The sequence below is a fragment of the Callospermophilus lateralis genome, chromosome X (assembly GCF_048772815.1).
Source record: "Callospermophilus lateralis isolate mCalLat2 chromosome X, mCalLat2.hap1, whole genome shotgun sequence".
NCBI classification, from domain to species: domain Eukaryota; kingdom Metazoa; phylum Chordata; class Mammalia; order Rodentia; family Sciuridae; genus Callospermophilus; species Callospermophilus lateralis.
In genome coordinates, this window is record NC_135325.1 from 48,992,232 (window position 1) to 49,005,352 (window position 13,121).

The 13,121-nt window shown below is 41.6% G+C and overlaps 1 protein-coding gene and 1 long non-coding RNA gene across 7 annotated transcripts in view; one reads left to right on the top strand and one right to left on the bottom strand.

Moving 5' to 3' along the window:
• LOC143639082 (uncharacterized) overlaps positions 1-11,604 on the top strand; it is a 156,514-nt gene extending 144,910 nt beyond the window's left edge. For all 6 annotated transcript variants that reach the window (XR_013154661.1, XR_013154658.1, XR_013154659.1 and 3 more), the window contains 4 exons: positions 3,949-4,065; positions 5,739-5,879; positions 8,230-8,301; positions 8,694-11,604. This is a non-coding gene — a long non-coding RNA (uncharacterized LOC143639082). The remainder of the gene's footprint in view (positions 1-3,948; positions 4,066-5,738; positions 5,880-8,229; positions 8,302-8,693) is intronic.
• Positions 11,605-12,073: 469 nt separating this feature from the next.
• Positions 12,074-13,121, bottom strand: part of Chic1 (cysteine rich hydrophobic domain 1) — a 98,751-nt gene continuing 97,703 nt past the window's right edge. Inside the window, exon 12 of the mRNA XM_077107223.1 lies at positions 12,074-12,585. The gene's annotated coding sequence lies outside the window, so the exon portion shown is untranslated. The remainder of the gene's footprint in view (positions 12,586-13,121) is intronic.

The window sequence follows — 13,121 nt, forward strand, 5'->3', positions numbered from 1 at the left end:
ACTCGGGGGCAGCAGACCACTGAGCCACATGCCCAGCCCTATTTTGTATTTTATTAGAGACAGGGTCTCATTGAGTTGCTTTGCACCTCACTTTTTTTTGCTGAGGCTGGCTTTGAAATCCCTCTGCCTCAGCCTTCTGAGCCATTGGGAGTACAGTTGTATGTCTCTGCTCCTGGCTAACCATTGAAGTTTCAAAATTAAAAGTTAAAATGAGCTTCCTTTTTTTTAATCCCCTCCTTCTCCCTCAACACCAGGGATTGAACTCAAAGGTACTTAATCACATCTCCAATCCTGCCCTCTGCCTGCCTGCCTGCCTGCCTGCCTGCCTGCCTTCCTTCCCTCCCTCCCTCCTTCCTTCCTTCCTTCCTTTTTTGCTTAGTTGCTTAGGGTCTCACTAAGTTGCTGAGGATGGACTTGAACTTGCACTCTTCCTTCCTTAGGAATCACTGGGATTATAGGCCTATGCTACCATGCCCAGCTTTATTGCATTTTATTGAGATATATGTCACATAATGTCACCATTTCAAATTGTACACTTCCCTGGTTCCCAGCACACCCACTGTGCCATGCAACTATCACCACTATCCAGTTACAGAATATTTCCATCACCCAAGATAACTCCATGTACCTACTAGAAATTACTCCCAATTATTCCCTAATGCATTGCCTGGCAACCACTAATCTACCTTCTCTCTATATATTTGCCCATTCTAGACATTTTTTATAAACAGAATCAGTGTGTGGCCTTTTATGTCTGATTTTTCTCATTTAGCACAATGTTACCAGGATTCATTTATGGGGTAGCATGTAACAGTACTTTATTTTTTAAAACAGTTTGTTAACTTGATTACTTTGGTGTCGGGGTACTGATTACTTTGGTGTCAGGGTACTGATTACTTTGGTGTCGGGGTACTCGGGGCTATGTATGTACCTAGTGGTAGGCCACTTTCATGGCATGACCTTGACAGTGGTTTCAATCTATAATACCAGAATAAAGTTATTTTAAAACCTACACAAATGAGTGATGATTGTCTCTCCTTCCCCCATTATTATTTTTTTTTGGGGGGGGGGGTAGAACTCTTGGTAAGCACACTGGCATGGTGCTCCCCAGGACAGGCACAACTCTGTACTACTCAACAGGGCTTTCCCTGTTTCACACCCCCAACCCCATAAAGAAACCATTTCATAAGAATTTTAACAAAAGAAATTTACAAAATGTGTTATATATTTTATTACTTCTACTTTTTTTAAGGGTTTTTTTTTAATCTTATTTTTTATTTTTATTTTCTTTGGTGGGGTTCTTTTTTTTGGAACTGGGGTTCGAACCCAGGGCTTTGTGAATGCAAGGCAGACACTTTGCCACCTAGCTACATCCTAGCCCACCACTTCTACTTTTAACATGTATCAGGCACTTTAGAACATCTAGATATTAAAAAAAGTATTTAGCATTTTCAACCATATATATACTAATGAGGAATAAAATGCACGCACAAAATAATGGTTATTATACAAAAAAGTTACTTAAAACCAGTCTGGCCCAGGACTCCTTCTGATGGTCAGTCTTCTCCATGTCCAACATCCCACTGAACAAACAAAACCACTTCATAGAGGTAATCTGACAAATCAATTTCAAAGTCACTTCCAAAAGGCATTTCTGATTTTTTCAAACAAATGGACATTTACAAGACAAATCTCATATTCAACTCTATCACACGGCAGGCATCCTCTTTACCTTTAGGATGTCCAGATGCAGCAGAAGTTTTTTTTTTGTTTGTTTGTTTTTAAATTAATTTTTATTGTAGGTTGTTCAAAACATTACATAGTTCTTGATATATCATATTTCACACTTTGATTCAAGTGGGATATGAGCTCCCATTTTTACCCCATATACAGATTGCAGAATCACATCAGTTGCACAACCATTGATTTACATATTGCCATTCCTGTTTCTCTCTTTGGTAGAAGGCACACCAACCGCCCCAACACCAACCACCAACCAGCAACCACTAACAGTTCCACCTTCTAGGGCTTCGCTCACCTTCCAGAACGGTTCCGTCTTTGTTGGCGAGACAAGGTGAGGTCTAGCAGGTGGCGCTGAGTGCTCACGAGGGCCCTGGACTGTGGGGCTCCGCTGTCCAACACGTGGCCGAGCTTGCAGACGTCAACTGTCCTTCTTGGGATCTTGAAGCCCGTGCCGGCCTCCAAGGCATTCGGCATTCCAGCAGCCACCATTCCCCGGCCACTATGTCCCTGGTGGCGGCTTCAGCTGGTACAGCTGGTACAGGCAGGATTGAGCCAGGAGACCGGGCAGCCTGCGCGGGTCCAGAGTCCAACAGGTCGCCACCACCATCAGGTCATCCATTCTAGTTGACAGGGTCATCAGTCAGTCACACCCAGGGCCAGCCAGTGGGCAGTGGGCAGTAGCTCCGGGGATCTGCAGGGGAGGCTGGGTCCTGTCCGCGGGCCCCCCAGCTCACCCACTGGCCCCAGGCCAGGGGCCCCCAGAGGGCCCAGGAGAGCAGGCCACACTCACTGAGTTGCTTAACACCTTGCTAAGTTGCTGAAGCTGGCTTTGAAATCCTGATCCTCCTGCCTCAGCCTCCTGAGCTGCTAGGATCACAGGTGTGCATCACTGCACCAGGTATGTCCAGATATAATTGTAACTTTCATCCGGGTATGGATAACCTCACACATTTTTTGTCTCGTGTTTCAATTTATCATCTATACATCAAATACATGTTGTCCTGCTATCAGAAAAGCTTATCAGCACCCTGCAACCATTTTGTTGGTTTTTTGTTTTTTGTTTTTTTTTTTGGAGATTGAATGAACCCAGGGGTGCTGTGCTGTTGAGCCATATCCCTAGCCCTTATTTTTTTTCATTTATTTTATTTGCTTATTTTTATATGGTTCTGAGATCGAACACAGTGCCTCACTCATTTTTTGAGACAGGGACTCCATAAGTTATTAGCTTGACTTTATGTGACTGAAATCTCAGTCCTCATTCTTGAAGCCAATCCAAAAACAAAGACAAGGTCTTGTTTTGCTAGCAAAGGAGAAACAGGTGAACTCCTGTCCCAGAGCCTGTGATTCTGCCCATCATGAGGAATAGGAGACTCTTAAAGAGGTGATTCAGAGAAATGCAATAAGGGAGGAGAAGGTCAGGGAAAAGAATGTTGGGAAAAGAAAAAAACATGTTTCAAAGCCACAAGGGATATAATCAAAGCATCAAATGAATCCCCGTTACACTTAAACCTCTGATCCTCCTGCCTCTGCCTTCAAGTTGCTGAAATTATTGGCCTATGCTACTGCACATTGCAGTTGTTAATGTTTTTGTTACATACATTCTTTGTGGTGCTGGAAATTGAACCATACAAGGCAAGCACTTACCAACTAGCCCCTATACAAATTTTGACTTTCCAGTTTCATGAAATTATGGACATTTGCTTTATTTATTTATTTATTATTTTCTTTTTCTTTTTTGGTATCCAGGATAACTGAGCCACATCCCCAGCCCTATTTTGTATTTTATTTAGAGACGGGTCTCACTGTTGCTGAGGCAGGCTTTGAACTTATCTCCTATCTCAGCCTCAGGAGCTTCTGGGATTACAGGCGTATGCCACAGTGCCCGGCTAGTTAGATATTATTTATACATGAATACATTCTACCATATATTTATATTAAAATGGTACATGTATATAATTAATTTTTTTACCTTTTGTATTATTTTCATTTGTCCAGTTGTTTGCTTATGAATTGTTAAGTAATCAAAGGCTAGCTTTATGCTTGCTAGATGTGATATTTGCTCAGTTCAAAATCCCTTTCTTTTTTTCTTGGACTTGTAGTCACCTTAAGAGAGTCCATTTTCGTTTTAATATTTAAAATTTTTCTTTACATCTGTAGCCACCTGATGTGCCTCACCGCCCCCCCTTCTGTCTGTCTGTCTTTTAGGCTTCCTCATGAGGTTGGTTTGTCTTCATGGTTGAGGAAAAAAAGCTGAGGAAAGAGGAGGAACTTGATATGACTAGGTAGTAGCTGTTCCCTGGGACTACCTGACACCTTAGAAAGGTAACCAGACTTACAGCCTCTCCTCCCCACATTCTCGCTGCCCCCACCACATTCTGGGGTTTAAACCCTGGCACTTTACCACTAAGCAACATCCTAGGTCCTTTTTATTTATTTTGAGACAGGGTTTTGCTAAGTTGGTGAAGGTCTCACTAAATTGGTAAGGTTCGCCTCCATCTTGCCATACTTCTAACTTGGCCTCCTAGGTCATCATTTTTTTGCACAAGAGTGCTACAGCAGGACCACAGAGATGTGAGATCCCAGGGCCACTGTTGCCAGCAGAGTGCCCTTATCTCCCCAGTGAATGGGGCACCCTTCTTGTCAGCCTGAAAAATGCGGCCTCAAGTAAGACCTCACTAATTCAGAAGTGCTCTGAATGCATGTCTCCCTCTTGCCATCTGCTAAGCCACACCCTGGTCCCAAATCCTCCTCATAGCTCCTTGGCAGTGGTTATGTTCCTGAAAACTGGGTCCTTGTCCCCATGTCAATCAAATAATGAGGACATGGTTTTTGGGTTTTCAAATTTTTTTTAGTTATACATGGACACAATATCTTTATTTTGTTTATTTATTTTTATGTGGTGCTGAGGATCGAACACTTTATATATACCTGAGACAAAACAGTGTACTTCACTAATGTAATGTGCATTACCACATTAGCCTCAAATAAAATCAGGATGTAGTACACATAATTATCACCATATGGTAAGTCTTCTATGAATCATCAGTAAGAGAAGGACATCTATTTGTATACATGCAGAAGACAGCATCTTCACTTTGCTTTTCCACATGTCCTCAGACAACATCAGGATACACGGTGAGAGGAGACTGCATCAGGCCGTCCAGCCCTGCGGTCGTGCCATGGGAAATTCTCAATGCCAGACTTCTCCCCTCACAAGGCTACTATGTGCAACATAGTCTACACACCGGACACATAAAAAGTGTTATTTCAAAGTGTAATTTTATAACAAAATTAAATATTAGACCTAATGTTTATAGAAATATGTAATATATTAAATCATAATGTTATCTATCATATATCATTATATAGATCACATTTCCATTGAGTAATGCATAATTATGAAATAATATGTTGTTTATGACATGGCATACATTGTATAATAATGTTATAATTATCCTAAATATCTTTTATATGTTCAGAATATTATATTTAGCATATACATGACATATTATTCATAACATGTAGAAAATATTAATTAAGTATACATAATGTAATAAAATCATTATACCAGGTGCAGTGGGGCACACCTATAATTCCAGGAACTTGAGTGGCTGAGGCAGGAGGATCGAAAGTTCAAGGCTAACCTCAGCAACTGTTTTTAAGCAATTGTTTTTAAGCAATTGTTGCTTAAATACGGGGCTGGGGATGTGGTTCAAGCAGTAGTGCACTCGCCTGGCATGTGTGCATCCCAGGTTCGATCCTCAGCACCACATACAAAGAAAGATGTTGTGTCTGCCAAGAACTAAAAAATAAATATTAAAAATTCTCTCTCTCTCTTTCTTTAAAAAAAAAAAAACCAATTGCTGCTTAAATATAATTTGCGAATATGTATAATTTGGTATAATGTGCAAGCATTATAAGCATTATATGTGAGATATGATTATATAAAACAATATTACATACAAAGTTTACAAAGATAATTGTTTTTCTTCTAGGTATAGAAGTTTAGGATTGTACATTTGTACGGAGTGCATGGATCATGGACTATGTAATGAGTTCAGGAAGAAAAGCCAGGTGAAGATTTTGGCATAGGGGTGAAGACTTCTTCAGCACACAAAGTCATATCATCTCCATTGGTGAGATTTAGGCAAATGGCCATGTTTTGGGGGATGTGGGACTGGGGTATGCTTTGAAAGGACAATACACTGGCCTTGATGCATTTGCCTAGTTTTGTTAAAACCATGGCTTACTGCAAAGATAGGGACTTCTGAAGTAAATGTTCAGAGAATTTCAATACAAAGTAGAAATGAATATTTCAGCACACTGAGCCATATACAAGCTTGGCATTGATGAAAAGAAGCTGCATGAAAAGAAGCTAATGTAGCAGTGACAGGCAAGTCATCTACAGTGACTAGTGGAGTTCTTATTAATTTTAAGTGCCTTGTAGATACACGGAATAGTCATTGGAGTTTCATTATTCCACTTAAAAGTTAAAATGAGCTCCCTTATGTTTATTGCATTGTACTGAATGTATGTCACACAACAGCCACCATTTTAACCTTCCTGGACCCTTCAATGTTCCCAACACATTTACCTTGCCATGCGCCATCACCACTATCCAGTTCCAGAACACTTCTGTTACCCCAAAAGACACTGTGTACATTTTGTAGCAGTTAAGAGAAACATTTCAAGTAGTACGTGTACATGTCACCTGCAACATTTTCTGCCATTCTTGGAGGAAGCATATATTTGATTGGACACAGAGAAATTCCTGATTCATTTCTAAAACCCAGCCTGCTACTTCTTGGACTTTGCCTAGACTATTAGAAGATGTGACAGTTTTCACATTCAAGAATTTAGGTAGCCTTTTAGAAATATTGCTGATGGTGGAGACACTGTTTTAGAGAAAAGTCCTGGTGCTGAGAAAGTGGGTTGGTTTCCTTCCTCCTTGGCACTGAGGCAGTAACTGTGGAAGGCTCCTGCTCAAAAATGAGAAGAAGCAGTGGTAGTGTGGCTACAACCAGAGGGTGGTTCTGCTCATCTCCCTTTCTTCTTCCTGGGTGTCTTGCTTATTTATGCTTTTTCTGTGCCACTTGTACAGGGACAGTCATAATTTTTTTTCTAAGTTTTTTTTTTTTTTTTTTTTTGTAGTGGTGGTGCTAGAATTGAACCCAGGGCCTTATAAATGCTAGGCTTTATCACTGAGCCACATCCCCAGCCCATGACTTTTTTTTTTTTTTAATGTTTTTTCTAGTTGTTGATAGACCTTTATTTTATTTATTTATATGTGGTGCTGAGAATCAAACCCAGTGCCTCACACATGCGAGGCAAGTGTGCTACCACTGAGCCCCAGCCCCACCTCCATGACTTTTTTTTTAAATACATATTCTTTTAGTTGTCAATGGATCTTTTATTTATTTATTTACATGTGGTGCAAGGATCCAACCCAGGGCCTCACACATGCCAGGCAAGCACTCTATCACTGAGCCACAACTCTAGCCCATGATTTTGTTTTTATAGTTTACATTAGTAGGAGGCTGTGAGGGAGGACAGGAGTAGAGTAACTCCCCAAAGTCCTGCAGAAGAGCCAGGGGTCTGGTGACTGACCAAGGGAAAAGACCCCTAAGGATATTGAGGAGAAGGGGGACAGTAAGAAACCGGAGAGACGCTGGTCCTACTCTCCCTGCTTCACATTAGGTCCCCACACTCAGAGTGAGGGTGGCTCCTGAGCTGGGGTAAGGTATCATACAATCCAGCTTGACATGCTACAGGCCCAGGAAGGTATTCCAGGCAGCAGACTGGAGAGAAGCAATGACTCAGCTTGGCGCCACTTTCACTGTGTTCCAGCAGTTGAGGTTGCCACGTGGACTCCTCTCCCTACACTTTGTGGTGACCCAGGCTGAGCCAGCTGTGACCCAGGCTGAGCCAGAAATCCCAGCCCCTCCTCAGGGTCCACTTACTAAAGAGGAAGTCCCCAGTCTAGGCTGGCAGTAGCAGCCTCCCTGGTGCCCTGCTGCTGGCTCTGGCTTGTGCACGGGCATGAGGAGCCACCTTTTCTGAGAAGGAGAGCTGGGGAAAAGGGGGACGCCGCGGGCCCGCTGGTCCGGGTTAGCGCTGAGGTGTAGGCTGCTCTCCTTTGCTCCCCGGCTCACAGCACTCTCCAGCAGCAGCCATGGAGCTATGAGCTCATCAGGCTCCTCCCTCTCTCCTTGTAGGTTTCCCGCCTCTCGGCAAAGACGGGGTGGGGGTGGGGGAGAGCAGCGCCTACTGATGACACTATCACCCAGCGACCGCTCTCCCCCGCCCTTTGCCTTCCGCCTGCAAGGACATTTTTATAATTTTTTTTTTAATATTTATTTTTTAGTTTTCGGTGGACACAACATCTTTGTTTGCATGTGGTGCAGAGGATCGAACCCCGGCCGCACGCATGGCAGGTCTCTTTCCCTCTGCTACCCTCTTATTCATTTTACTTGCTTATTATTTCAGATTCAAGAAGACCAAATTGGCCTGTCAAATGAAAAAACAGACACTAGCGTCAATTCCTTCTTAATTAGCTAGGTATGTTTTTATGCTCAAAAGTCCTGTATTAACTTAATAGAGCCGTTGAACTGTTTTAACCCAGTGTAAATGAGATCCCATTTTATTAAGCTAATTTGGGGAATTAGCTTATTTCAGTATATTCTTTGTGTCGGAGTATATATGACCAATATAGAAATTTTTGGAATAGTGAGTAGTATTATGAGTGTGGGAAATTTGGGGAAGGCAGCCATAGCCATTTTTTTTTTTCTGTATTATATTCAGTTACCTGTTGAAGATTGAAAGCTGCAGGTGTACCTTTTTGGAGCCCCAGTATTATTGGCCTAGTGAATTTTTGTCAATTGGTGTAGCTTTTCGAAAGTTAGTGTTTAGACACACAGTCAATCAGCACTTTGTGTTTCCCTTTTTCTCAGGTGGAGGCTTCATCTGGGAGAGGCAGGATTGAGCCAACAGCCTGCGGAGTCTAACGGGTCGCCTCCATCAGGTCATCCATCCTGGGTCCTTCACAGCCAGGGCCAGCCATTGGCAGGAGCTATGGGGATCTGCATGGGAGGCTGCATCCTATCCCTGGCCTCCCAGCTCACCTGCTGGCCCTGGGAGGCCCCAGAGGGCCCAGTAGTGCAGGCCACATGTACTTTTATAATAAACTGTTCAATTTACTTGCTTTAAAAGCAAGTAATGGCTCAGTAACAGCCAAGCAACTCAGCTGGGGATGTGGCTCTGTGCGCCTGAGTTCAATCCCCGGAGAAAAGTAAAAAGCAGGAAAATCCAAAGAGACAGCCAAATACTGAAATTCGTAATAGTCCTCAAGCTGCATATGGTTTGCTCTGCCTTTCCAGCAAATTGGGAGCTTTTGGAAGCAGGAACATCACAGGTTCCAGGTCAAGGAGGCAACTAAAAGAGAACCTGACTTAAAATATTAAGAGGGGTGGGTCTCAAAAATCAAAAAACAATAAAACTGCGTGTGTGTGGTGTGTGTTGCTCAGCACCCCTGGGCTCAATTCCTGGTACCAAATAAATAAATTAGAAGGGCTGGGGACTTAGCTCAGTGCCCCGGGGATCAATTCCCAGCACCCCCCCCCACACAAACACACGCGCGCGCGCACACACACACACTCAATCACAATACTGAAGGATATGCCCCATTTTTACCCCAACCACAGACTTACTACATCTTCAGAGAAGTGCCAAGAGCAAACCAGAAGCTAAGCAGGGGTACAAAACCAATCTACAGTAACCCCCAACTGCCATCTGTGCTTTTGCTTTCCCTGGTCATAGTTACCTGAAAAATACTGGTCCAGAAACATGAAATGAAAATACCAGAATAAGAGCAAATACAACTAAAAAATGTTTAGAAATAAATGAAAGTTTGAAACAAAAAGAATTAACAAAAAATGTGACAGACGCAAAATGAACACACATTTCTGGAAATCTTTTTGTTTTTGTTTATTAGTATGCGGGATTGCACCCAGGGGGTTTTAAAGACTGAGCCATATCCCCAGCCTTTTTAATTTTGAGACAGGTTTTCTCTAAATTGCTGAGGCTAGAATTCCAGGTTTGGGATTACAGGTGCGCTCCAAGGCATCAGACTGGAAAAATGGTTTCCAGTCTTGTTCCACTCTGTGGGAGACCAACCTTGCACATGACTGAGTCACACTCCTTGGTTGGGGGGCTGAGTCACAGAAATGTGGCAGAGCTTTCCCCACCCTTCTTGGAAGGTGTCTCAGTGTTTCCTGCATGGGTGTGTCTTGCCACAGCCCCATGAGTGAACCTATGCTCACATGTTCCTTTGTAATATAACCCCTTGCCCTGTTTAGGATAGAATCTTCCATGGAAGTGCCTTGTGTCCCCTTCTCTTAGTGTGCCCTACCCAGGTGTCAGTCAACCTGCTGACAGTGGACTCAGCCCCTGAAACCTGACCTTTACCTCAATAAAAGGGGTCAGTAGGTTCTCACTCTTCCTGTGTACACTGACCCTTAGAGCCATCATAGCCACCCCCAATGAAAAAGGTATTTGTGTCTCTTGTGTGGTTATTTTGCGCAGCCCAATTAGCCCAGTTTTCTTGCAGTGACCCTTGAACCTTATAGTCAGGAGAACAGAAACCCGGCACCATTCAGTAATGCCACAGATTTTAAATTTGTAAAAAATGCAGTATCTACAGTACAGTAATGCAAAGCATTATAATGTTAGAGAAGACATGGAGAAAAAGGAACCCTTGTGCACTGTGAGAAACTAAATTAATATAGCTATTACAAAAACAATATACATGACTCAAAACATGACCCAGCAATCTAAAGGGTATATATCCAAAGGAACTGGAATCAGTATGCCAAAGGAAATCTGCATTCTCACATTCACTGAAGAATTATTCACAATAACTAAGATATAGATGTGAAGCAAACCAGACATAGAATGACAAATACCACATAATCTCAATTCTATGTGGAATCTAAAAACGGTAAACTCACAGAAACAGTGTAAAATGGTAGTTGTCAGTGGGGTTAAGGTATATGGGGGTAAGGATGTGTGTACATATCTGTAATCCCAACAGCTTGGGAGGCTGAGGCTGGAGGATCTTGAATTTAGAGCCAGCCTCTGCAACTGTGAGGGGCTAAGTAACTTAGTGAGACACTGTCTCTAAAAAAAAAGTACATGGATACCAAAGAAGAGTTGGATTGATCATACTGCACAATATGAATAGTGGAACTAGGGCTGGGGTTGGTTCTCATCAACACATAAAAATAAACAAAGCAATAAAATAAATAATAATAAAAATAAATAAAGGTATATATATATATAAAAAAAGAATAGTGGAACTAAGGAGAGCTAATTCCTTTAAATAGAGTCTGTTACTTTGCAGTCACTAATCATCATTTTCATTTGTTCTTTTAAGCAATGTGTTCTTGGCACCACTGTGTAAAAAGTGAACTGGCATTTTAGATATAATCTTATACAAATGCTTTGAACTGGATTTAATTTTCCATAAAGACAATGTTCACAATATTCTTGAAGAATATGGTGTTGAAGAATGAGACTGACATATCAGACAAAATAGTGAAAAAATATTAACTTCGATTTTTTCCTGTGTACAGGTCATACTTTTAATTTTGGATAAGTGTGGTTAGTACTGCGGATTTGAACTGAGGGCCTTGCATATTCTAGAGAAGTGCTATACCACTCAGTTTCCAAATGGGCCATACTTTCTTATGCCTTTATGTGTCTTGCAATTGTATATGTGTGTGTATGAAAACTGTTCATATACTACATAATGTTTTATCATTATAATGCAATTATTCTGGAAATAAAAATAAAATTCTCCCTCTCTCCAGTGTTTGTTCTTGGTGCCTTTTATGGGTTGCAGTTGCTTTGAACTGAAAGGTTACATTGTTTTCAGGTCTTTTCTGGGCACGGGTAACCCTGGTCATGCTCATGGGTCTTTTTTTCTCCAGTGCGGGTAACCCTGGTCATGCTCATGGGTCTTTTTTTTCTCCAGTAGATGCCGTAACATTCCTAAACCTTTATTCACTCACATACCTCTTTCTCCATACTGCTCTACTCTAGCTATATTGTTTTCAATTAGATTCCAGAGTTCCAAATGGGATGATTCTGACAGTTTCTTCAGCTTCAGTGGTTGTTTCACTAGATGATCAGATCTTTGAGTATCCTGCTCTGTCATTCTTAACTTACTCCCTGCTCCCAACATTTAATTGAATTATGGAAATTTTTAATCATACAAAGATGAAGGAATATTATATTGCACTTTGATATATTTCAAAGTAAATGGACACTGGCACATATATATCATTAAGAGTTCAATATTTATTTAAAGTACTTTTAAATTTCATGCCAAGTACACATACAATAAATTGCCAAATTTGACATATTAACTTCCTACTTCTTTCTGATAAACTAGACAAATCTCTCCCAACATCCAGATATACCCTTGAGGGATACCATAAATGTTGTGCGTGAGAATAATGTTTGACTAATGTACCACTAATGAGGTTCACAGGATTTGGGCCTACTTAGAAGCCACACAAAATCCAATATTGACTTGCAAACTTCAGAGATCAGCATCGTGCCAGTTAAGAAAATAATCTGTTCCATTTCTGTACAACTCAAGAGTATTCAAAGGTCCAAAAAAATCACTTACTTTGTGGGGCAACATAAAATACCACGCAGACATGGAATACCTTTTTATAAGCTTCAGGATGGCTACTCCAGCTCCTGGCCTCAGGCTCCCACAAGGGTGGAGTGTCTGTTCTGGAGTTGGCTTCATTGAGGGATGCCGTTTCTTAGAACATTCTGTCCAAAAGAGGGTAGGATACAAAGAAACAGGTGAGTGCAACTTAACCCCACCAGGTGACAAGTACTGGAGCCATGCCTCATTATCCGAGCAGAGGAGTTATGACAGCCTCATGTAATTCTAAAATATATCCACTAGTTTTAGATACCCTATGTTATACTGGTGATATATAGTCTTTAATTTCTAGGGACCAATATGATTGGGCGGTTTAGGTTTCTCCTATGTTGTCTTTCCTCAAATGATACTCCCAGAGAACTTGTTTACCATAGGCTCACTTATAGGTATGACTGAAGAAAATGGCAAAGCAAGCAAGCTAACACGCACACAGAAAAGTTCGTTTTCAAGGTCTGGGATGGCTGTCCAATCTCAGGCGTCCGCTATCTGAATTTAAGGTTCCATGGACCATTCTATCCCCTAATGGGTAAAGGTATAGGGTTAAAGGTATAGGGTTATAAGGTACCTGAGAGGAGGTAAAGCCCCAAGTTATTCCTGGGTACTATAATTGTTCAGTATCTCTTGCTCAGGACTTTAGAAA